The sequence below is a fragment of the Silurus meridionalis genome, chromosome 22 (assembly GCF_014805685.1).
Source record: "Silurus meridionalis isolate SWU-2019-XX chromosome 22, ASM1480568v1, whole genome shotgun sequence".
In the NCBI taxonomy this organism is placed as follows: domain Eukaryota; kingdom Metazoa; phylum Chordata; class Actinopteri; order Siluriformes; family Siluridae; genus Silurus; species Silurus meridionalis.
Genome location: NC_060905.1, coordinates 12,219,981 through 12,245,133, shown reverse-complemented (window position 1 = coordinate 12,245,133; position 25,153 = coordinate 12,219,981). Strand labels below are relative to the sequence as shown.

At 36.3% G+C, this 25,153-nt stretch overlaps 1 protein-coding gene across 4 annotated transcripts in view; it reads left to right on the top strand.

The window, feature by feature from the left end:
* fam49al (family with sequence similarity 49 member A, like) overlaps positions 1-25,153 on the top strand; it is a 50,553-nt gene that overhangs the window by 2,099 nt on the left and 23,301 nt on the right. For 2 of the 4 annotated variants that reach the window (XM_046834862.1, XM_046834866.1), the window contains exon 1: positions 20,332-20,759. The exons of the other annotated variants lie outside the window; for them this stretch is intronic. The gene's annotated coding sequence lies outside the window, so the exon portion shown is untranslated. Of the gene's footprint in view, positions 1-20,331; positions 20,760-25,153 lie in introns of those variants that run through there. 4 annotated transcript variants of the gene reach the window in all.

The following is a 25,153-nucleotide window of genomic DNA, read 5'->3' as shown; positions in this document are numbered from 1 at the left end:
AAAGCAATGATTTAAAAGCTCTCTTTAATTAACAAATAAATGTACAGTTTAATGTCACAAAGTAGACAAACTATTAGATTTCATAATAAAAAAAATTTCCTTGGTGATGCCAGGGCTTGAATCCCCAACCTTTGGGGGGACTTGATAGATTGGTAAACCAACACCTTAAATACTAAACTAATGCTTCCCTTCTGTGCAAACAGTCAATACAGGGAGTGCAGAATTATTAGGCAAGTTGTATTTTTGAGGATTAATTTTATTTGAGGATTTATTTTGAACAACAACCATGTTCTCAATGAACACAAAAAACTCATTAATATCAAAGCTGAATATTTTTGGAAGTAGTTTTTAGTTTTAGCTATTTTAGGGGGATATCTGTGTGTGCAGGTGACTATTACTGTGCATAATTATTAGGCAACAACAAAAACAAATTCATACCCATTTCAATTATTTATTTTTACCAGTGAAACCAATATAACATCTCAACATTCACAAATATACATGTCTGACATTCAAAACCAAACAAAAACAAATCAGTGACCAATATAGCCACCTTTCTTTGCAAGGACACTCAAAAGCCTGCCATCCATGGATTCTGTCAGTGTTTTGATCTGTTCACCATCAACATTGCGTGCAGCAGCAACCACAGCCTCCCAGACACTGTTCAGAGAGGTGTACTGTTTTCCCTCCTTGTAAATCGCACATTTGATGATGGACCACAGGTTCTCAATGGGGTTCAGATCAGGTGAACAAGGAGGCCATATCATTAGATTTTCTTCTTTTATACCCTTTCTTGCCAGCCACGCTGTGGAGTACTTGGGCGTGTGTGATGGAGCATTGTCCTGCATGAAAATCATGTTTTTCTTGAAGGATGCAGACTTCTTCCTGTACCACTGCTTGAAGAAGGTGTCTTCCAGAAACTGGCAGTAGGACTGGGAGTTCAGCTTGACTCCATCCTCAACCCGAAAAGGCCCCACAAGCTCATCTTTGATGATACCAGCCCAAACCAGTACTCCACCTCCACCTTGCTGGCGTCTGAGTCGGACTGGAGCTCTCTGCCCTTTACCAATCCAGCCACGGGCCCATCCATCTGGCCCATCAAGACTCACTCTCATTTCATCAGTCCATAAAACCTTAGAAAATCAGTCTTGAGATATTTCTTGGCCCAGTCTTGACGTTTCAGCTTGTGTGTCTTGTTCAGTGGTGGTCGACTTTCTGCCTTTCTTACCTTGGCCATGTCTCTGAGTATTGCACACCTTGTGCTTTTGGGCACTCAGTGATGTTGCAGCTCTGAAATATGGCCAAACTGGTGGCAAGTGGCATCTTGGCAGCTGCACGCTTGACTTTTCTCAGTTCACGGGCAGTTATTTTGCGCCTTGGTTTTTCCACACGCTTCTTGCGACCCTGTTGACTATTTTGAATGAAACGCTTGATTGTTCGATGATCACGCTTCAGAAGCTTGGCTATTTTAAGACTGCTGCATCCCTCTGCAATATATCTCACTATTTTTGACTTTTCTGAGCCTGTCAAGTCCTTCTTTTGACCCATTTTGCTAAAGGAAAGGAAGTTGCCTAATAATTATGCACACCTGATATAGGGTGTTGATGTCATTAGACCACACCCCTTCTCATTACAGAGATGCACATCACCTAATATGCTTAATTGGTAGTAGGCTTTCCAGCCTATACAGCTTGGAGTAAGACAACATGCATAACGAGGATGATGTGGTCAAAATACTCATTTGCCTAATAATTCTGCACTCCCTGTAGACCTAATGGACCAACATGGCTTCCGTTCCATACTTCAACACCATGTAAAATGTAGAGTTTGTGATTTGAACAGTACTTAACTCAAATTAAACATAGGCCAAACAAGTCTTTGAAAAAAGACAAAGTAATATAGTGGGATACAAAGTACATATATCAAATCTCAATTGAGTAGTGAGTACAGTGCCAATTCAGCACAGAGGATTAAGGAGTCTTGTGGAAAACTCAGGGACAGTACCTTTGTGTTGCCAGGGCATGAAACCCTGACCTTGTGGGGACCTGCTAATCAGTAAACCAACACCTTAGCCACTGAGCCACCAATGCAAACAGTCAATTGACCTAATGGACCAATATGGCTTCAGTTCCATATGTCAACACCATGTAAAATATAGAGTATGTGATTTGAACAATACTTTGTACTTTGAAGGATGTACCACAAAAAGATAGATAAAAAAATACAGTATATCATTTATTTGACCAAACTATGATCATGTATGCTGGGTTATTATAGTACAATGCAATGCCTAGTAGTCAAGGATATTAGATCATATCCTAATTATTGCTTGTTAGCTCTCTCTCTCTCTCTCTCTCTCTCTCTCTCTCTCTCTCTCTCTCTCTCTCTCTCTCTCTCTATATATATATATATATATATATATATATATATATATATATATATATATATATATATATATATATATATATATATATATATATATATATGGGTCATTGACGGATAAGACTTTTTAATAGGCCAATTTTAAAATACCAGAAATATGGATATGTTTGGCCATTTTCTAAACATTTGGAATGTAGTGTACACATGCCTTTATAAAGAAAAGTAAAAAAATTTACATTTTAGTGTTTTTACACTTAAGTTAATAATACATAGCCTTAAAAAAGTCATCTGGGGCGACTGTAATTTATCTCAAAATTCACATTTTTATGTATCATTAAGACTAGTTGAACTCATATCAGTAAGTAGATAAACTGATGAAGAAAGATAAACTTTAGTGCCCTTTCATTTTATGAAAACCATTATTTCACAAGTTTATTCTATAATATCAGAGTCTCCCTCATAATCCAGTTACAATACTGATTTTTACTTTAAAAGCAAAAAAACTGAATTAGCATTTATACAGATATTACACATTCAACAATAGCATACCACTGATTAATATTTGAGGCTAAACTGATGGATATTTGGTTATGAATTTATTCATTTATTCATTCATTTGTTGGTTACCCACATGATATAGGGTCGCCCCAAATGATAAGAAAACCACAGGTATAAAAATTTCAGTTAAAATGTACACAAAAGAGTTCAAGACGAAAAAAAGTAACTCTTTTATTCAAATTAAACATAGGCCAAACAAGTCTTTGAAAAAGACAAAGTAATATAGTGGGATACAAAGTACATATATCAAATCTCAATTGAGTAGTGAGTACAGTGCCAATTCAGCACAGAGGATTAAGGAGTCTTGTGGAAAACTCAGGGACAGTACCTTTGTGTTGCCAGGGCATGAAACCCTGACCTTGTGGGGACCTGCTAATCAGTAAACCAACACCTTAGCCACTGAGCCACCAATGCAAACAGTCAATTGACCTAATGGACCAATATGGCTTCAGTTCCATATGTCAACACCATGTAAAATATAGAGTATGTGATTTGAACAATACTTTGTACTTTGAAGGATGTACCACAAAAGATAGATAAAAAATACAGTATATCATTTATTTGACCAAACTATGATCATGTATGCTGGGTTATTATAGTACAATGCAATGCCTAGTAGTCAAGGATATTAGATCATATCCTAATTATTGCTTGTTAGCTCTCTCTCTCTCTCTCTCTCTCTCTCTCTCTCTCTCTCTCTCTCTCTCTCTCTCTCTCTCTCTATATATATATATATATATATATATATATATATATATATATATATATATATATATATATATATATATATATATATATATATATATATATGGGTCATTGACGGATAAGACTTTTTAATAGGCCAATTTTAAAATACCAGAAATATGGATATGTTTGGCCATTTTCTAAACATTTGGAATGTAGTGTACACATGCCTTTATAAAGAAAAGTAAAAAAATTTACATTTTAGTGTTTTTACACTTAAGTTAATAATACATAGCCTTAAAAAAGTCATCTGGGGCGACTGTAATTTATCTCAAAATTCACATTTTTATGTATCATTAAGACTAGTTGAACTCATATCAGTAAGTAGATAAACTGATAAAGAAAGATAAACTTTAGTGCCCTTTCATTTTATGAAAACCATTATTTCACAAGTTTATTCTATAATATCAGAGTCTCCCTCATAATCCAGTTACAATACTGATTTTTACTTTAAAAGCAAAAAAACTGAATTAGCATTTATACAGATATTACACATTCAACAATAGCATACCACTGATTGATATTTGAGGCTAAACTGATGGATATTTGGTTATGAATTTATTCATTTATTCATTCATTTGTTGGTTACCCCACATGATATAGGGTCGCCCCAAATGATAAGAAAACCACAGGTATAAAAATTTCAGTTAAAATGTACACAAAAGAGTTCAAGACGAAAAAAAAGTAACTCTTTTTATTCAAATAACATTTCAACATTTAAATATAACAAATCAGAAGGACATTAACATTTAAAATTATATAATTTTTATTGCAACACACATTAAATGCTTCAAGAACTTAAGAAGCTGAGTAAAGAATCTCTTTTTTGGAACCTTTTTGATTCATTGGACAGGGATGAACACTACTTGCATCTCAATTAACCTTTCAACATTCAAATATCACAAATAATAAGTTTCTTTTTCTGGACCCATTTAGCCACATAAGGCAGTGATGAACACGACTTGCATTTATCTAAGCTGAGGTATTTCTGAACTTCACCCAATCTTGGAGAGTCAGCTTTGAGAAGCGTGATGTTGCTGGCTCAGGCTCTGAGATCACAGCATGCACATCTTTTCTGTAGTAGAAAATTAAATCTACAGTTTGTGGCCACATGAAGAGGTTTTTGTCACCAGATTGTAGCATACAATTGACCTGCACTTCTTCTCCCACAACCTCAAGCACTTGGCCAACATAAGGCTTTTCATCATAAATGACAATAACAAACTTGCCACAAAGATCTAGATTTTCTTGTTCCCTAGGTGGTTGAGGAGGAGAGCTTGGGGGATTCTCAGTGTTGCACACAGTGCGTCTCACTCTCAGGTCTACTGTTACGGGCTTGTAACAAGGGCATGGACTCCTCTCTGTTTTCCTACAGAAGCATGACACAGTCCTGTGAGTGATCTGTGAAGGCTGGGTAGACCAAACCTGGTGTATTTTAAAGGTGCCCTTCACAGCCTCCAAGTTGTCAGGAATTAGCTCATCACACTTTTCAATGCTTTCTCTGTTTACCCAATAGTGTGTGATGCTTGAGCCTAATCTTGTGTTCAGCATCTCATAGAGTTGCTGTGGTGTCTGAAGTTCACCACCTCTTTGGACAAAGCGATCTGCTTCTCTTTTTATTGCCCCACCAATCCCATCTGGGGCCCCTTTCCCATGAGACTTTTCTGAATAATTCCAGGTCACCTTAGTGAACCCAGAAAGGAAAGGGACAGTACTGAGGAGGTAGAAGTTGTTTTTATTCCGGTACTGTGTAACCGGCCCATCACTCTGAATGTGGAGGGTTGTGATCTGCGGAAGGTTTCACAAAGCTCTCCTAAGATGGGCTCTACATGTGCCCACACCGCCCGCTCGTCATGGCGCAGGCTGTCAGAGAGTGTTGCATAGGATCTTTTGCCCTCGTCTCACCTTTTCTGGCCCTTTCCTTTTCTTTTCTCATCTTTGCAAGTTGTTTCCTCAGATTTATGTTTAGCTTTCTTAATTCATGCTTCTCAGCCTGCAGTCGTTTACAACGTTTCTCAGCTTTCTTTCTCTATCTTTTCTCTCTGGTGTGGAGGACATATGTGGATGGAAATCCTCATTTTGAGGTGGAGCATCCACCACCACACACCCCCCTGGACTCTCTTGCTGCCCCTCCACTCCTTCTACACCTGCTGGATCTGGCAGAGTGTTCTCTATGGATTGAGGTGTAAGGTCCAACATTGCCTTCTCCATCTTTCTTCTCTCCCTGTATCCTCTAGATGCAGCCTTCCACTTGTTTCTCAGATTATTCCTCTCCCTCTCTGATAACTCATCTGACTTCACATATGGAATCTTCCCCTCATGCTTTCTTTTTTGGTAGCTGAAACAATAGTGTACAGAGTTGTTCATCAACAACAAGATAAACATTCTACACCTGTGCTCTTTCCTCCTTATCCTGAACCTACTCTCTTTAGAGAACAGCTGTTTCGGTGACCAATGTTTAATAGCTCATTGTAGCATACAGTCTAAACTGTTTATTTGATCTACCCTGGTCTCCTACTTTCTGTAGCTCTAGTGACTCTAGCTCACTGCTACAGAAGCTCTTTTTTCTTTACCTTCTTTTCCTTGCAAGATACTCTGCTCTTGCTGCAGGGTCGGAGTTGACTTTCTGTCTATGACGAGCAGTCTTCTCTTTGCTTGTTAATCGTGCCATCTAGGAAATAGGTAAAATAGGTTAAAACTTGTTTTAAATGACTAATACATGTATAGTCACATAAATAGAATGTCATTGTGTAGTTTTTTTATTTATTTTTTTTACATTTTTCCTGTAGGATTGTACTACAACAAAAAAAAAATGTTTATCCCTATAAAAGGAATGGAAAATGGCTGAATTAAAAAAAAAGATTAAATATACAAATAATTATGCTTAAACAATTAACTCTATGTATATAATTGATGTATAGAATATGAAAACTACAAATATAGGACATGTATCTATCATTTAAAACACTCAGCAGTGGTCGCCCCACATGATACTCGGTCGCCCCATATGATGTTTTCAAGTTCACTCAAGTATAACAGGCTAACAGTTAGCCTCAGAAACCAAACTAGCTTCTTCTAGTGACAAAGCACTATCAAATTTATCATCAAAATATAGATTTGTGGGAAAAAAATTATAATTCACAGTTTTGGGGTGGTCGCCCCACATGATGACCAAAAGTGACTACGACATTACAGCAGTTAAAAAACAGCTTTTTCTTACTATATGAGAGAGACTGATTTACCTTACAGTTGTTTCCAGGGGGTCTTCACTTGTGTCTGGCTGATGCAATATCCCATCCTTGAGATGTTTTTGAAAATAAAGGTCCCAAAATTGTGGTTTGTTGATGGTCGCCCCGGATGATATGGATAGAATCAACTTAATTCGGACAACATTCGTTTGTATATCATGATAGAAATATATGTGCAAATGCTTTATAGTTTTGTCAATGGATGTAAAACATGTTTGAAATTATGCCAACTAGGAAAAGGGATATATTTAAGTTGATTTAAACTGTTTTTAAACCAGTTGTCCTAACAAAAGTCAAGGCTGGACGGTCGCCCATATGATGTTTTGGCACCGGATAGCAGAAAATGATGAAAAACTTAAAAATTTGGAGAAGTTAGAGTGGTTTAGTAGGTGAAGAAGGTATAACAAGTAGATGAGAAATTTTTATGTATTTTTTTTTTGTTTTTTCTGCAAAATAAAATTAACCCAGACAGAAAAAGGGGGCGTCACGTCATTGACCCATATATATGTGTGTGTATATGTGTATATATATATATATATATATATATATATATATATATATATATATATATATATATATATAACTATGTAGATATAGTTCATGCACAGCCAATAGTATGAATATGTAACAGAAAAGGTAGTAAGTACTGAAGACACTAGAGAGTGGTAGAGAGCAGAGTTTGCCCTTTTTTTTTTTTTCTTCTACGGTGCTATTGTGTATGAAAAATAAGGTCAAATCCAGAACTAATTGTTAAGTCTTAAAGATCCTTAAAGATACCTTGTAAAACCCTAGATTGCCCCTATTTGTGTGTAGAGATGTATTATTTCTTGTTACTTATGTTTCTATTCAAGAATCTGAGCATCCTACTATTTTAAATCCTAATCAGAGACAGATATATACTTAATTAGCTTATTTTTCTCTCAATTTGTATTTATTCTTATTCATACCAGATGAACTCATAAACCACTGGAAGAGCTGAAGAATTTTTTTTTCCCTGGTCTTTGTAAAACATTATAAAAAAAAAAAACGTCATGAACAAGGCCACAAGTGGGACTGTATTAGCCACAGTGACAGCAACAACCAACATGACATACGTTACCTGCTGTCACTGTTGAGCAGAATGTATAAAGTTGCCACTTTAGATTTGTGAAATCTACTGCTCCTGTTGTTTACATGTTGGTCTCGCTAAGAAGCTATGATTATAATATGACCTAGTATCCTTGACTACTGGGCATTGCGTTGTTACTATAACAACCAAGCATACAGGATCATTGTTTAAACAAATAAATTACATTTGGCAATAATCAGTATTAATAATTGTGGGGAAAAAAGAAAATGATTTAGATTTTTCTATCACTTTGTGGTACAATGCTGGCAAATCACCCAGCTGCATCTGTTGAACCGAACTGTGTCCAGCAGTGTGTGTGTTTCTTGAGGGCTTTTTGTTGTGCTGTCTGGCCTGCTGAAACTCAGCTGTAGGGTAGGGAGCAAATTTAAGCTTGACTAATTGAATAGGGACATCTGCATGCAAGTAGACAGAACAAGAGTATGACAGAAAGGGAGCATGGATCTCTTGGTGAAGACACTATGGGATGTGGGTTTTATTTTATTTTTTTTTTTAAATTTATTTATTTATTTGAGCAAGAGGGAGGATGGACTAAGTGTGCCACATGGAGATGAGAGGGGAAATGAAGAGCAGTGGCTACTGCCATGTCTGGGGGAGGGGAAGCTGGCAACCATAACCTTTTCCCTTTTTTCAGACATACAGGCACACCAGAGGAAGGCTGCCAACCTCCTGCAGAGAAGCAGGGTGTATGTATGTGTGTGGCTTAACATTCAGACACTATCTGTCAAAAGCTGGCTGCAAATTTAGTTCTGTGTATTGTGGAAAGCGTGTGTCTTAATTCACCCTCGTTAGCATTTTTTTTATTTGTATAAAAACTCTAATTCAGAAGGACATGTCATGAGGATCAACTTAGTCAAAGAGTATTCTTTGGTCATCTGTTTGCTGTCTTACCTCTTCTTTTGCTCATCAGCTTTCACCTTGATATGCAAATGTGCACAGTTTGGGTATTCTTTATACAGAAAAACTGAGACGTCTTTTATAAAGTTGTATTAATATGACGGAGCAGTAAATTCATGTGCTAATACTATAGAGAATGATAAAGATTCATACACAGAGTACACACAAGACTATTGGATTTTCCCATTGCCAGGAGACTTGGGGCTTGAATCAACTATTATTAGAATATTCGATTATTAGAATATTTGAACCTATTAAACCTATATGGATCTACAGGTGCTACTTTGAGTTTACCTACATGCGCATCATCATCATTTTATTCTTCTCCTTCCAACCTAAAAAATGTTTAGACAACAAATTGCATTGTTTTACAGTGGGCTCTTCTAATTGAATCTTATTATCTAACATTTGCTTGTTTTTCTGTCATCATATACCCCTTGTTTTACTTTCTGGGAAAAAAACAAAATTGAATACATAATGTGAATGGGGAATAAATTGTGATTTGAAGACAATTGTTTAATAAGGTTCAACTGTATAGATTCTTCTTCCCACTGGTCCACTATTAACAATGTATATGCATATGGCACACTTGAATATACCTTTTTTAAATATTTTTAGATGACATTCTGTTTACATGATAGACACTATTATTTTGCAGGCATTATAAAATTATTTAATCTTTCCCTAAAACATTCTTGTCAGGTTCTTGATTGATCAGTATGCCCAAAATTGTATTTCACCCCTCACCTGGAGGAACCATGAAAAACCAACAAATAAGGACCAACTGAAAGGGTGTTCAGAGATGGTTGTAAAACCTGGGACACTGAGACAGAGTTGATGATATATTTGTAGAGCCTCAAGTTTTTAAAATGTGGCTTACATTATTTATCCCTAATTCAATTTAATGAGGAGGAGATGCACTTTGTAGGGTCATGGTAGGGGCTAGGGGATCATTCTGTCTATAGTGCATGGCAGTGCTGTTTACTACCCTTTTGGTCAGCCTTTGTTTCAACAAGAGTTAACTTTATTTCTTTACTTTGTGACAGATGAACAATTAGTCTGAGTATCCAATGGCTGCCATCTGGTCTAAATATCACTCTAGGGTACAATATGGACAGCCTTCATACAAAACTAAATGGTCAACTGATTAATTTACAAAATAGACTGCTAGTTGGTTCTCCTACTTTTTCAGTGATCACTAACAAAAAAAAAAACATCCATTTTAGTTCATCTATTTTAGTCCTCTTAGGGATAGAAATTGAAGGACAATTGTGTTTGAGTGTTTCATGGACTGCTAAGTCAGAATCAGTTCATGGGGGCTAGACCAACGAACATAGGTGACCTGGCAGGAATGTCTCCATCCAGTGTAGAGCTTCTCAAGGAGGAAGCCAGCTGTGGAAACCAATGTCTTGCCATGCCAGTTGCCGTGTCCATAGATTGTAAGAATTTACACAAAAGGCCATTTATGAATAAAACATTTTGTGAATAGCAATCATTTCAGTAGCATGCACACTCAAAAAAACACACCCCAAAAAGTGGGCGAGTAAAAATATTGAAAAAATATTCATGGTTAACAAGTTTCAGATATGCCAAATAATCCATTATGCCTTTCATTTATCCCAAATATCCTTCTAAACCACCTAGCCATGGTATTTTACACACATTTTTACTTGAACTTTGTTATAACTGTTTTTTATAGAAAAAAAAATAATAATAATTATATAATTTTATATATATATATATATATATATATATATATATATATATATATATATATATATATATATATATATATAAAGCATCATGCAGGATCATATCATATACTGCTATGAATCTTACAATGATAAATGGAAAATAAAGCTTGAAGTGTTTGTGGCATAGCTGTGTCCATAGTAGTATGTGTGTATATAGGAGAAGGTGTTTGTCTATACAAAGCAGCAGACAAACAATTGAGGCATAAAAATTATATTTAAGGCTACTCTCAGGCTTTCTGCAGTCCCATATATAACATTCCCACTATTCTAAATAACCATTTTCACATTTGTCCCTCTTGTGCATAGTCAAAGATCAAATCATAAATTGAAATGTGTTTAATTATAACATACATGATATTGTTAAATAGGTGTCACAAGATAAAAGCACTTTAACCACAACTCAACCGCATGACAAACATTTTTTAGTAGCATTACGGATCAACTTTTTTTGTTATAAAATCAGCAGGCTATTTGTTTCTCAATACTCTTCTTTGATATTATTAGAAAAATCTAAGTAAACTGATTATTTTCAGAAAAGAGTGTTAACTTACATGCTTAAATAAAAGTGTTGCACTACAGGAAAAAAAAATATTATTGGAGTGCCTGAGAATTAGCTACTGGTCCATATGGAGTATACTGCTTTGGAGCAGCTGCTGTCTTGTAAGTGTGTGCCAGGACTGTTTCACCACACACAATCATAGAATACGCCACCACATACAGCCAGACAACTCACATGCCCACTTACACACCCCAAACATAATGTGGCTCAGAATAGTAATGACTCTATTTCAGTGCCTACCTTTATTACATTCCAAACAGAGACTGCACAGACTCCCTCTCTCTAGCTTTCTTTGTTGGTAGTGTAGTTGTGGGTTTGTGTGTTTGATCAGGCATATATTGAGAAATCCAAAACAAATCCTGATCTTGTACACCTTGAACAAAATGTAAATAACTAAAGAGGATATGGTAAGTTTTTATTACATTTCCTACAAATAGCATGGTGAAAAAGTTAACAGTATTAACTTGCCAATTACCATAAAATTTTGTTGGATATTTGTTATATGACCATGAGCATTGAGCAACTCTACTTGGCTTATTTAATAAATAGATTTCAAGTAGAAGATAATTACAGGAAAAATATGGCTGACCTGTAAATTACACTGAAAATATATGTTTTCTGTCCTGTTTTCCTGTTAAAGTCCTGCTATCCTTAAAGACAAGTTTCCACAATTTCATGTAGATAAATTGTGTCCAGATGAAATTAATCAGATCTGGGCCATAATTAAATCCTGAAAGCTCAGGTTACAGTCTGTGTAGCCTTTCACATGTTTTCCCTTTACTCTTCCCAATGTCCAAAAGCAACGCATGCATTTGAATGTACATGTGTGCATGGTGCCATATAATGGACTAGTGTAAAGCGATTAATGATGATGAATGAATGACAAAAATAAGAATATGTGAATGGAGACATAAACCAAGGCTGTTTCTACTATTCTAACCCCAAACTTCTAATCTCAACACATATCAGTCAGCAGTGAGTGAATAGCGATTTTCTCCAAGCGAGGGATGACGCCCCGTTGTATGAAAAATTGTATGAGCAGCAGTTTTGAAACCATGTGGTCAGCTGGCTTCACATGCCTCTGAGGAATTACATGATACCTGGCTGATAGCTGTCATGTAATAAACAAGAGCTGCCTGATGAGTAGGATTTGGTATAACATTACACAGTTACTCACATCTTTATCAGAAGTAACACTGATTACGGCCCATATATTTTATATTTGTACACTGTACTTTCGTCCATACCTCTATGAATTTTGTGGTGAGAGGGATCTGAATCAGAAAGAAACCACGAATATCACACACTAACCTCCTAAAATGATCAGAAAGAGTAATATAACCTTTCACTGTTAGAAATTATTTGACACAACACAGGCTTTTATACTTCCATGTGAAAGGTATAAATGAGTGTGTAAACAAACAGGTTTAGGAGGTTTTGAAGCACACATACAAGAGAGAATGATATTCATGTGTTCATGTGCTAGTGGACGGGCTTTTATCTTTTATTAAAAAACTTTGGGCAGACTATGTCATTTCAACTTAGAGCTTCTTTACTTTTACTTGATAATAGATAGCTGTGATAATAAATAATATAACATGCATGGAGCCTTCTAACTGTCAGGGAACCACTGGCCACGCCCCCCTTGGCACTCAGCACTCGCAGGGCCTCGCCTTCATACTAATCACCTTCACCTGTCTCCAATCTACACCCTCCCTTTATAAGGCCCCCGTTTGCACTCACTCACTTTCCGATCTACGGTTCATTCTGGTGATCATCCCTGGACTACCTGTGTTTCGGAATATACCCATTTTCCAGTACATGCTGCTGCTGATGTTTCCCAAGGCTAATAAACTTCCTATTCGTAATTCTGGTTTCCAACTCTTGATCAAAGAAAGACACTAACAAATGACAAAATGATTTGTTTTAGATAAGAACATAGTGTACATATTTGTTTCCATTGTGATTGCTCTTACTGGTGGCAGTTTTACCACCAAAACAGATATGTTTGAATACGGACAAGCACTATTTAACTTACAAATTATCCAGTTTTGATATCCTACTTATAAACACAAACACACACAGTGTTACTGACATTTTCCCCCCGGAATCACCAGCTGTGCAACAGGATTGCTTTGACTTATTAACCAAACATGAAAGCAACTGCTTATTTCTCAAGCAGAATTTGCATAATAAATAATAGTAGCAGTGCAGATTATATATATAAAAAAAAAACAGGAAAGTTCCACAGTGTTCCATTGTTCGTTTACCACTATACAACACTAGCATTTACATGTAACTATAATTGGATAAAAAAATGTATCCATTTATAGTAACATTCAGTTTTTAAAAAAAGGTGTGGAACAAGTTAGGTCCTGTTTTGTCCTGCATTATCAGATCTACAGTCTTTTTTCTCACCAACTTCTCTTATGCCTCTTTGAAGTTAATATAACAAAGAAATACAGCTTCCAGTACAAAATACAAATATCCTTTAAACTGAAGATTTATACTGAAACTGTTACAACTTCTCTGTTACACCGAGGACTCCTTCATTAATGCTGAATAAATGTCCCCTCCCATATCTGTGATTTTATATATAAATAACTTTGGAATAATGAATTCATTTAACTGTCCACCATTTAAGTTCCAGTGGAGCTGCTATAGAAATGAGGATATTCATTTTAAAACTGTCATCTGCCTTGCAGATGAACACCTTGCAGATTTTCTATAAAAGCCATGCTGTTATAGAAAATTAACAAATGATCAATCAGAATTGAGAATTCAACAACTAAAGAATTTTTTTGGAAACTCATACTTGTGTGAGGGCAGCAATTGATGTTCATTAATATGGAACATGTATTGTATCACACTGTGCCATGTTCCTCTTATTATCCTCTGTAATAGCTGTTTGTGTAGTGTATGCCAAGCCTGTGTTGTACCCCAATGTGCAATTGTAAAACAGTAAATGAATTATCTCTGTTGAATAATAATGTTTAATTTTGATTTTAAATGACCTCTACAGCTTTGCTTTTCATCTTAAAATGCACAGATGCTATGTTGTGTATGATACGCTAATTAGAAGCAGGTCCTCCTTGCCGCTTTCCTTAGTGTGGTTGGGGCAGAATTGTAAGTTTGAAACAACGATGACCAAAAATAACAACCATTGAAAGACAGATGTAAGTCGAAGAGTGCTGTAAATGGTGAGACTTATAAACATGGCCAATTATAGAACAATCTGATTTGGGTGAGATCAGAGAGCATGAAATGGCATATATGAATGCAGTGGCTGATGGGAAGTGTAGTCCTGGCCCTTAATCCTGGCAATTGATACATATTTACACACCTGAGGCTAGCTTTGCATTTTCATCTTTAGCATATACTAGCATATAATAATTTGCATATAGTATGTATTTCAGGTTCAAACCAATTAATGCCTGTGCGTGTGTACATGTATTCATGCGGGGCTAGGTTAGGTGAAATCTGTACAACAATACCTCTGTGGGTATGTAGGTTACTACAGACCAGCTGCAGGCAATTTTCACTCATTATTTCAGTTTGTACTCCTAGTGGTGTGAACAAAGGCCTATCCATGTGCACTCTTATTGACTTTAGAGCTTTGCAGTGGTGCAATCAATTATGTATATAATTTTATTTTTATAGTGTAAATAGAAACATCTTATTTGCATCGTAAGCATCAATGTGCATAATCCAACGTGTACCTAAATTTTAATCCCACTTGCTCCTGACTGCACAGATCATCATTATCTCTCGCTTTGGGTGCTGTCCTTTCAGGACCAGCTTTCTCTTTCTCTCTTGTTCCCTCTTTCTCTGTACTTGACAGAGCTGTTTCCCCCCTACCTGCGTGTGTGAGCTGGTACAGCCCCTGTTCCCTGTCTTTCTCAATGCATTTTGCCCTTATAAGGAGAGAGTGAGAGCAGTGAGCGGGGGCGAGACAGTGTGCAGTTGGACTATACTATCTGCAAATGTATTGCAGGGGTGTGTAGAAGAACTGGAGGAGGCAAGAGATGGTGAGTAACGCAGCTTCTTTGAGGCTGCGAATGAAGGGCCAAAAATAGGCTACTGGGGTGAACTGAGCAAGTGCGTGGGAGGAGGAGAGAGGGAAAAGGAAGAAAGAGAGAAGAACAGAAAGAGAGAGAGAGAGGGAGCTGATCTGTGTGGGATGATGGCACATTATAGAATGTTACACTAGGTTATTTTGAGGCACATCGTGTCAGTCCAGAACTGAGTACATCGGTGACAGAAAAGAAAATATGAGAATCAATCAGCATATTTTTTTTAGTTTTCCTTGATTTAGAAGAAGTTGGTTAAAAAATGGCACAAAAATATACCAAGCCAGGGCATATGCATAAACAAACTCCTCTGCAACCGCTGCAGTATAATACACAATGAGCATGGGAGTGTGTTCACAGGGATGACTAAAGTCTTCATCGTAAGCAGTCAATTTTAAATTAGAATTCAAACCATAATCAATCTGAGAAACACCTCGAGTTCTGCAGAGCTTTCTCCAACTGCACAGCTGCAGAAGTAATAGAGTAGGTGTAAGTGGGGGTGAATTTTGTGTTGCAGATTGCCTCACACGCTGTTTCTGCTTCTTATTCTTCTTTCTTTTTTTTTTTGCTTATTTCACACTTTTTTTTCCTGGAAAAGATGAAAGACATACAGACATCTATGTTACACACATATTTGGATTAATTTCCTAATAAAATAATGGCATAAATTATGAATGGCTCAGGTTTAAACATCCCTAAAATAAATATTTAAACAAAAAAGCCAGATTACTTATCACTTTCTTAATACAGATGTCGAACTATTAGTTAAACACACAATGCAGTTTTGCATTATCATTAATGAATATACTATCTCTACTGCTTGATGGATTTGCTTACTTACATTGTTAAATCTTGCAGTCCTTAAGGGTGAAATTAATTCCAACCTTCATGTTACCATACCTACCATTCATTTAATTTTGTTGCTCCCTTATCAAGCATTAATAAGTATTTACAAAATGCTGCTGTATTCATAAAGTCTGTGATGCTCATAGTGGACAGGCATTCCACACACTCAGTAATATACAACTGTTAAACTGTGATTTATAATCCCACTATTCAGTGCCACACAGAAAGGGACGAGGTCCTCACTGAATCTAAATAAAAGCCTTAATTTACATAGACATTTATCAAAGCAGCTTTGCAACTATATTTATTGTGAAAAGCTCTTTTCAATTAAAAATGGAATTGAATTAACAAGAAATAACAAGGTTTACGTGTCTCTCATCTTCTATTAGTGCTTATGTACAGATTATCAAGATCTTCCAGATCATCATCATCATTCAAACTAGAGTTGGCCCAGCTTTACAGAAGGCCAGTATATCTTGCATGCTGAGAAGAGATTAGGTGGCAGAATTTCATGCTGTTTCTCGGGTTCACTTTAAGGTCACTCACTGAAAAGGCTACTCTCAGATAGCAGCACTTCTGCAGTTTCACTGGCCATGGTAATATTTAGGTCACTGGGTTAATAATTTACATTTTCAAGAAGCATTGGAGTAGAACATTAATTTGGTGTTTAGGTGAGTGGCTTTTAAAAGTCTGTTCAGATGAAAATAATGTTACATGGTGCATAAAATTGATTCTGTCTCCAACGGTCAGAGGGAAAACACATGTTTACTTGATCTATTTGTAGGGTTGTCTTTCAGTTTCACTTAAATCAGAGGTGGAAAGAGTATTCAACAGCCATACTCAAGTAAGAGTAAAGAAGTAGCTCATTTAAAACTAAAGAAGTGAGCATTTTTCCATTTCTAAGTGCTTCTGTCCCTTATAACTTGAGCGAACCTTTTTAGCATAAAACCCAATCGTACCTGTCAAATTAGAAGCCCAAATTATTCCACAACTGCTTTAGAATGCAAAGCAAATATGAAACGAGAACACTATTGTCCTAGCTTGGTCTTGACTTTGAAAAGCTCTTGCAGGTGCAGCCATAGATTTTGTAGTGTTTTAAAGTTAATGCAGCCTGAGGCACTCCACATCTCCTCCCACGACCTTCATGATTATTTAGCACTAGGCACCAGTTTTACTGTCACCACATAGGGCTTTTATGGGATTTGATATGATTAGCTAGAGAGAAGAATAAGAATGAGAATCCTATCACTATCTGTGTAGTCTCAAGAACAATAACAAAAAACAGGAAAAAGCATATACATTTAAATGAAGAACGGTCAGGTAAAATTGCTAAAATTAAAACATTTCATGCTATTTAGAAATGTTAAAAAGTTGGTTACTTTATATGCCTGGTTAAAAAAGGTGATAGCAAACGCATGTCATGCCAGTGTTTGGTGAAAAAATTATATCTGGGCTTAACTACCCATATTTCACTTCCTATCAGACATTTTATCTTCTCAGGATGGCTTAAAGGTGACATAAAATACTAAGCATACAGAGAAGCAGATAAAAAAAAAGGCCCAGGCAGTCAACAAATAGTTGGGTTTTATCACATTTTACTTCTTGACTGTTTGGTCTCATTAGATGCATCAGCATATCGCATTTAAGGGGTTTTCCATCTATTGGCCGTAGGACACACAGCATAGTTTTGGTATGTGTATTTTTATTTTTGTTGAAACTGAAACTGAACTTCTTTTTTTTTTTTTTTTTTACACAATAAAAATAAATTCCCCATTAGAAAGCATATCTTAATTCTCCAGCAAAAACAAAAGCACCAATATAACATGACTGGAAGTGCTAAACATTTAGAATAAAACACACTATGATTAGATTTGTTTATGACATCTAATAGTTACATAAGAAGAAACAGGAAAACAGGAAATATTGCTATAATTAACTACATTCATAACATTTGTCATCCACAACTCCCTGTGCAGTCTGTGACAGTTACCCTCTTTGACAATTTGGGGCATTTTCAGCCTTTCTATTAATTATTTCAGTGATTCATTCTAAATGATTTATTCAATTTCCATACGAGCCATGGCAAACCAAGCAATTGAAGGTCACCTTGCATTGCATTGAGTCTTATGTTGTACTTAATTACACTGCAAAAAGTGTGGACTGCAATGATATTGTATGCATCTGTAGTCAGATTTAAACTGGAAATCATTGGTTTAAACTGGAAGGCTTTTTTCTGTCCACTATACCTCTTGAAACACCAAGGAAATGCCCCAGAAGTATGAATCTTAGCACCGTCAGCATGGTTTATGTTTTTTGACAATGTTTTCACCATGACAAAATGTTTTTTGACTTTGATAGTTTCTCAACCTCAGCTACATCATTCAAGTTATGAGTGGGGTTGTTCTCTTTTGTATATATGCCTGCAATTTATTAACATTTTCTAACTAAATTGACTTAGTTTGGTTTCCCAAAAATATATGTTAAAAAAACAAGTAGCATAATGCTGCATTTATTTCTGAGCTGAGACAAACAAATAGATAAATAAAATAAAATAAAATGAAAAAATTAGAACATTAGAAGAAGAAATTGTCTTCTCAACTTCTCAAGTTCAGCACCTAATAAACAAAATAACAAAGAGTAAGCAAAGTTTTACAACATAAACGATTTATACTCGCGTTTGTTGCAATGTCCTAACCAAATGACCTTTGAACTGTTCAGGATCTAATTCTGCTGAACAACTGATGCCCTTTTCTGTCTATATAAAAAAAATCTTTTGAAAAAATCCTACGTATGAGTTAAATAGTACTCTTTTACTAGTATCTACTTAGTGTTATATGCCGTTTCCGAGAGTAGAAATAGTAAGTAATCCTAGTATAATTTGCCTACAGTTTGCTATTATATCCAATGTAGGTGTGTGTGTGTCATCAGAGTGTTTTAATATTGCTCTGCTTGTTTCAGTTTTTCTTCTGCACTGATTCACTTGGATCAGAAAAGGCTTTCTCCTGCCAGCCTCAAATGCTGGTTGAACATGCTTAGTAAGAGCAGAAAAATATCGGCAATGAGCAACCGACTACTAATGATAACTGTCACTTGATGGCCAACAGTTACTTTAGTATGTCAGGGTTCAAATTTTTAGAATGATAGAATGAATATTTATGCCTTGTATTTTATGGACCATCTGAACATAGTGATGTTGGTTTTTTTTTTTTTTTCCCTTTTCTTTGTACACAAGGACTAATACTTCTGATGTATTATACTTCGGATATCAAATACTCATTATTTAACTCCGGAGACTGTAAGTGCATAAATGTTTAGACCCTGTTGCCTAGCCACAAACAAGTCCTCTGCTGCTGTCATGGGTCCTAATCAACTCTACACTAATAATACAAGACTATATAAGTTGCAAATCTCAGGTATTGCTGTTGACAGTAATAAATAGTGCTACATCATTCAAAGTTCAAAATCAATGATGACGCAAAATTGTCATGTTCATTATCAAAGTACAAGTCAAATTTAACAACATGCAGTCATTCGATATGAGTAAGATAGACGATAGCACTGCAGGAGGCCACTGTAAATAATTGGCATGTTCCCAGCACATTCTGGAGGCATACTGCAGAGATGATAATGAAAAATCAATGAATCATATATGAGCTGAATGCAAATACACATCTGATACATGAGCTAATGTACCACGCACCACTATTTGATCATACCTCAAAAATAGGTCAAGTGCTACATACTACCAAATACTTTACATCCAAGCTTCAGTAATATTGTTGTGGCACAAGCTAGGGTGTGTGTTGACCTGCAGGGGGTGAAGGAGGAGTGCAAAGAGACAGGATAGACTGGTGAGTACAAACAATAGCCATTTTGTTCACACACTCCAAGCCAGATACAGATCATTTGACCGGTAGCATCAGTTGTGTCGTTATATCGGGGAGACGGCTCACACGCACCTGCTATGAAGGAGGGCAAATTGCACGGTAAAGGGTTAAATGACACCCCCATGCTATAAATGCATAAAGGCACATACTCACACACTCCCCCCACTCATGCTTGTTGGCTTTGGAGATGTCAGTTGTTAGTCTGGGGGAGGGTGTGTAAAGGGGATAGGCTGGTGGGGGTCTTTGTAAGAGCGCAAGACAGAGAAAAGGATACGAGAGAAAGAGAGGGAGGGAAGATGGAACGGAGTGTACTATTTCTCAGCTGCTAAGCATAGAGTCTTGAATGCAGAGACAGTCAGAGCGAGAAAAAATCATTTGGTAACTGAGCAGGAGGCGTGCGCGAGCAAGCCGGCAGGCAGGGAAAGGGACTGAGACACACATTTCACACACGCACACACAACGTGAGGTTGACTCTAGGCGTGCATTCAGGGAAGTCCATACAGCAGCTCACTGGGGAAGTGAAAGAAGTGCTGGTTTTTTCACCCCTCATACTTTTCCTTTGTATTCTCCAAACAGGGGTCTGCTTTGAACCTTTACCTCCTCTGTTTTCTCTTTATTGTCACCTATTTATTTTTGTTCGTGAAGACAGAGCAGGATCACCTCTGCCTCCCTGTAACTCTTCTTGCCGGTAAGCAGCATCACTAATGCTCTTTCTCATTTAACAGTTCCTCTCTCTGTTCCTTCCTCCTTCGTCTATTTTGTCTGCATTGTCTTTTTTTTTTTTATACAGTTGCTATAATTTTAGCGTCAGCAAGGTTGAAAATAAGAAGATAACACATGGCAAAGGATGGTAGTTGATCTTGTTGCCATGCCGGCATCCTCTTCAGCCAGACTTTAAAGAATTGCACCGGTAGAAAGAGAGAGGGAGGGATGGAACTAAAACTAAGGGGTGTGCTACTTTCCTAGGCATGAGATCAGTCGAACAGTGCTCGTCCTCTTTCGCAGCAGTGTATTGTAGTGTTGCAAACAGACACCTTAATGCATATGTGCACACACATTCACACCAAGTACCAAGTCTGGTAGGTGCCTATGCTGCTTAATATACCTCAATCTCTAAATACATACACACTCATATTTACTCATGGTGCTATAGAATTATAGAATACATAAAGTACATTCACGTAAAAAGGTGTTTCCATGCTAAATCCGTTGTTCCCATAACAACAGACGGTCTATAGTGCATGCCATCTATTTCCTTTTACAAATGGCAACCATTTCACACAGCACTCTAGTTATTGAGTAAGTCCCCCATTCTAGCTTTGTTAGAAATGACATTTTACGGCTCATATGACATTTAGATTGGCATGCAGGGCATGTGGACCTAATTAGCTTGTGTGTGGGTTGTATGAGTTTGTGTTTTAATTCCATGCATTCTCACACCTACCAGCATTGTTGAAATAGTGGTGGAAACAAATCGGAAGCAAAAAAGAAAACTACTGACAGATTGGTTGGTGGAGGGAAAAAATTAATGAGATAGTGAATGAAGGAATGAACCACTCGTTTTTTTCAAAAGAGAAAATGACGAGATTTGTTAATGTGGCATAAGAGAATATGATGGGGTTTGGCTGGAGGTCTCAATAACAGGCTTTCAAGGATATGCAGATAATGTGCAATTTTCCCTTAAGCATAATGAACAGATTCTCAGGTGTGTAATAATTATGACAGAGAATTTATATTAATTTACAAAAGTACTTGACACATCACACAAAACTGGTATCCTTATTAACTGCATATCAAATTTTGGACATAAAAATCAATTATGGAAAAAAAAAAAAAAAAAAATATATATATATATATATATATATATATATATATATATATATATATATATATATATATATATATATATATATATATTATATTTATTATTCACTAATGATTTAATAATCTTAATTCCATGGCAATCTGCACATACCTGGCTATCTGGACCATCAAATAGATACCTACAGGAAATATGTTAGCCTATGAATCAAACTGTCTCAGGGGATTATTTCCCCCAAATATACAAAATGAAAAGATCCAGATTAGATATTTACTCGTCTGTTGCTAGGACACTCCCTTTGAACATTTTCTAAGAGCATCCGGATTGGCTGATGGAGATGATGTAGCTTTCTTACCCCAAATCTCTCCCCTTCGCCCATGGAAACATGTCTGCCTGTACTTCTCCTTCCATTACTCTTATTTTTCTTTCAGTGGCTGCCTGTCTTCTTTCCACCATTATTCTTTATTTCATTCACTTTTCTGGCACTTTAAGCAATTATCAAACTCCTTTTGGAGACAAAGGAATACCTATCACAAAGCCATTTGGATAAATGGTTCCGTGAAAATAAAACATTTAATTGTGGTTTGTCTATTCAGTTTTTCATTTCATATTTCATTTTCTTGAGATGAGACATAATGTCTTATACTGATGCAGTGCTTAGGAACAGAACTCTAAAAGCTCAGAGGAGCAGGGATTTGCAGCATATTACAATAGATATACTGTATGCAATTGAGAAATATGCACATTTTCTGTGACTGTAAAGTCAAGTTTAAACTGTAAAATCAAGTTAATAAAAGCAAAGAGATGCAGTAATGACACATATCTGGAAATCTTATAGATGACTGCAGAGAGGACAGAAGCATAATAGTCCTGGTTCTGATGTGACATACTGCAAAACTCTTGAGACAATAAACTGGTTTGAAAGGGAGAGAATGCAGGCCATCATTGTTTGGTAATTGTTTTGAATGTGTCATAGACCTTACCTCATTTTATAGCATGAAGCTGTTAGGTGAGGATGGAGATATGCTAGAATTAGACACTGGCAGAAGTTGCATAAAATTCATTGATAATTTTGCAAGAAAATGTGTTACTAATGCCATTTTTGCAACACACAACTTACTGGAACATTTAGTTCCAGAAAGATGGTACTGATCCCACTGAATGGTCAACATTTTGCACTAATACACCCACAGGACACTGGAATGGGTTTTTCAGAAATGTTCATGGTTGATTGGCAAACTGGATCACAATGACTGAATTAATATACACAGATGAACAGAATAAAAACAGGTGATATATTGGGAGTCACTAATGCTGTTTGTCACATTTCCTGTTTCACTTCTCAACCTACAAACAGTAATTTTTTTGGCATATGGATGAAAAAGAATACTGATCACATGGGATACAAAACTTTCTGGAGGTTTTTAATTTATTCAAAAATGTCCTAAATGTTACCAGAAAGGTAATTTTGCCAACTTACGTTCCCAGAATTCGTTCAGAATGGGTCTCTGTGTGTGATTTCACATTGCAATGGTATATCCAGACTGGTCCAACCAATGGGGTTTACACTGGTTTCTTTGCACCTCCCAGTACAGTAAGGAGATGGACAGGCTAATTTAACTATCCCATTGGTGTAAAGGTGAATATAGGTGTATTTTTATCTTGAGTCCAGTTTTCCTAAGATAATCTCTGAATCCAAGTTGACCTTGACTAGTATAAAGTATTTAATGAATATGAATGAATGTTCTGAAAAATGTACACTCATTTCAAACGACTTTTAATTTAATCACCACATAGATTTTTTTAAATATTGCTGCTCTTCAATAAATAATTTCTCTAAATCAAGGTGGCAGTGTACCTCTGTAACTCTGAAATGGGGATACACCCTGGATTGGATTGGACATCAGTCATACCCACACACACACACACACACACACACAAAAACTTATTGCAATGTTGTGTAGCCAATCCATTTCTGATCTGTTTTTGGGAGGAAGTAGAAGTAGGAGGAGGAACCAGAAGAACCCATGTCAAACTCATGCAGACAAACACAAGTTTTACATAGACAGTAACCTGATCTTAGGATTGAATTAAAGCTGTGAGGAAGTAATGAAACCAACTGCATACATGTGATGTCTTCTTGGTGCTACTGTAGAAAAAATGATGATAAACACCTTTTTGTTCAGAGATTTCCTTGCATTCAACAGACAGCAAGTCAACCAAATGACTCCTGAGACAAATATACATTGTAATTGAAATATTTTAAACATTTTGTATTTAACAACAGCATTTCTCACTGCAATGATATCACTGAGAGCCAAAGAAAAATCAGCTTCATGAGAAGAAAAAAGAGTGTCTGGTATTTCTGCTTTTCATATGGTTTTGTTATCACCTTCTATATCATAAAAGAAGTAAGTCATCTGGATTAGTGCTTTTTGGGTTTTTTTTGTTTTTTGTAGGGATTGTTTTAGAGGTAGGTAGTTGAGAAAAATAGGTCCGGTGGGTTTTGTGGACCTGGATCAAGATGGATTTGAAAATGCTACTTTTCCTGGACAAAGGACATGAAGTACAGTGTGTTCTTATTTTAGAGAAAATGTACTGAGCAGTGGATCCTGGTCCCATAAAAATCCTTTCTGCAGAGAGTGTTGGCAAGTATGGAAGATGAAAATGTAAAGAGCATGTAGGGTGCATGCAGTGGGGATGTCAGGAGATCTGTAGTAACCTTGAGATCAGCTTTGACTGTCACTGCTGCAGTGTGGACATGTATGCATTATAGTGTGTGTGTGTGTGTGTGTGTGTGTGTGTGTGTGTGTGTGTGTGTGTTTACATCGTCAACCATAAGTAAAGCTGTGTAGCCTGCAAAATAAAGCACACACATTCCAGGTTATTAGAGACACCAATATAAATTCTGCACCAATAAATACATTATTAATAATTATTCAAGAGCTTGTGATAGAAACTATATACACATATTCTGTAAAAATGAAACATAGAACTATAAAGAAACAAGTATAAAACACATCATAGTACACAAGTTGTATAAGTAGTAATATTTAAATAATAAAAAACATAAACCCATTAAAAAAAACCTGAATTCCTAATTTGCATGATCCAACAATACACTTTTGTCACCAGTCTTAGTTCCAACAAGTGAAAACTGTCAGACTGTTGAATAGAGCAGTCAAAGTTTCTGTGTTCACAGCTGGATGTTTAAAATGACAGATCACAAAGCTGCATAGAGTCTGTCAACAAAAAAAAGT